Below are 1,358 nucleotides of genomic sequence, written 5' to 3'. Positions count from 1 at the left end.
TTTCAACTGTTATCTATGTCCCTATCCAGGGATCGGGTTGATGAAGGTTTCCTATGTGCAAATCACTTCAACAGCCTTTTAATCCGAGGTCGGTGACAATCCTTCAGGGGGAATATGTCTTCAGCATCTTGGAGTTCAGAGAGCCTTTCGGTTCCAAGGGATCTCTGCATTAGTTCAATGAACAACTAGATGATATTTTGTTCCAAAGATTTGGTGTCTGCTCATAGATGTATGGGAACTGCTCACTGCTGATGGGGGTACCTCTAATCGAGGATTCAGCGCTGGACTCCCCAAAATTTCCTGGCTGATACTATAAGCCAAGAAGCCCTGGACGACAATTAATTTTTTCTTATCCAGAAGTTTCTGTGGATCAGCAGCAAGTCGGGTTATCCAGACCTCATCCTGATGGTAATCCCTCAGAGTACAGACACTCTTTGTCAAGAAAACGTTCTAAGGGAGAGAGTAATGGATATTTAAATGCATATGCTTCCTTCAGTCCAAATGGATTGGGTTCCTAGATGGTACCCACAATTACCGGGTAGGGTTCCCTCTCTTGTAGACTCTGACCCTTCTAGTCATCCTTTATATTCAGAGCTTCTACACTGGATGCTACATCCAAAAATACCTTAAGCGACTTGGAGGTTGGACGTAGAGTCTGCCTTGCCTGGATTATTCATCTCCTGTCAATGAGTGTTTGTTGAATAATGGAGCGCCTACTAAACATCACATTATATTCTACAATGTGGAATAATTTCATAGACTTCACCAGCTTAATAGGTTTTGTCTCTCTTTCACCTTGCCATGATGGATATATTGAACTTCCTTCAGGCAAACAATGTGTACTTGGGTATTAGTACTCTCTATATATTAATCATCAGACACAAAGGACTTGCAGAAGAATTTACTCTTCAGTAGAATCTCTTTCCGTTAGAATCTACAGATAGTGCTGTATATGTTCTTCCTTCCTCGACTTCATCTAGATCACGCTTACTCAGGATGGACAGTAACGTGTAAAATAGTTTCTTACAGCAATCTCCTCGGGGAGGAGGGTGTTGGATAGTCAAGATTAGCCTTCAAACCACCTTATTGCTTCCATTTCACAGACAAGTTTTTTGTTTCAGCTTATGCCAGAAATGTGGCTGCTATGCTGGGGAGGAACATAGAGGTTACCTCGTCTTCTTTCAGGTCGATCTGTTCATCTTTCTGGTGCGTTTAGGAAGTAGCACTCTGTGTGCATGAGGTCACATGCATTGTGCCTGATCAAGCAGAGGGAGCCACAGATTAGTCTCTGGGTTGGCTCTTCCGAGGGATGTCTCCTTACGGATAGAATTTAGTGATGTACCTCCAGAGTTATTCTG

Source organism: Nanorana parkeri, unplaced genomic scaffold (genome assembly GCF_000935625.1).
Source record: "Nanorana parkeri isolate BGI_ZX_2015 unplaced genomic scaffold, ASM93562v1 scaffold1709, whole genome shotgun sequence".
In the NCBI taxonomy this organism is placed as follows: domain Eukaryota; kingdom Metazoa; phylum Chordata; class Amphibia; order Anura; family Dicroglossidae; genus Nanorana; species Nanorana parkeri.
Note: the sequence above shows the minus strand (reverse complement) of the source record.